Genomic DNA, 434 nt, shown 5'->3' on the forward strand with positions numbered 1-434 from the left:
CACAGGGGTCGGGGGTTTGATTCCTGGACCTGCTGTGCTGGCCCTGCTCCTGGGGCACTCTGAGACGAATGAGACTGGGTGTGGTGGCGTGTACCTGTAATCCCAGCTCTTGGGAGGCTGTAAACAGGTGGATCACTATGAGTCCAATTTAGGAGTGAGACCTTGAACACCCTGTATGGCCCTTCCAAAAAAAAATTTTTTTTTAAACCATTAAAAACTTAACGGGGGAGTGCTCGCTTCGGCAGCACATATACTAAAATTGGAACGATACAGAAAAGATTAGCATGGCCCCTGCGCAAGGATGACACCCAAATTCGTGAAGCGTTCCATATTTTTAGATGCCCATCACCTGAGGAATGATTGAGAAAGATGTGGTATTTTTACACAATGGAGTATTATTCAGCTATTAAGAATGATAAACTGCAAGCCTTTAT

The 434-nt window shown here is 45.2% G+C and overlaps 1 non-coding gene across 1 annotated transcript; it reads left to right on the forward strand.

The window, feature by feature from the left end:
* The first annotated feature begins 229 nt into the window (after nucleotides 1-229).
* Nucleotides 230-336, forward strand: LOC111813234. Its single transcript, XR_002818545.1, has one exon. It is a non-coding gene; the product is annotated as a U6 spliceosomal RNA (small nuclear RNA).
* Nucleotides 337-434: the final 98 nt, after the last annotated feature.

This window comes from Octodon degus, unplaced genomic scaffold, assembly GCF_000260255.1.
Source record: "Octodon degus isolate 3935 unplaced genomic scaffold, OctDeg1.0 scaffold00173, whole genome shotgun sequence".
Lineage (NCBI taxonomy): Eukaryota > Metazoa > Chordata > Mammalia > Rodentia > Octodontidae > Octodon > Octodon degus.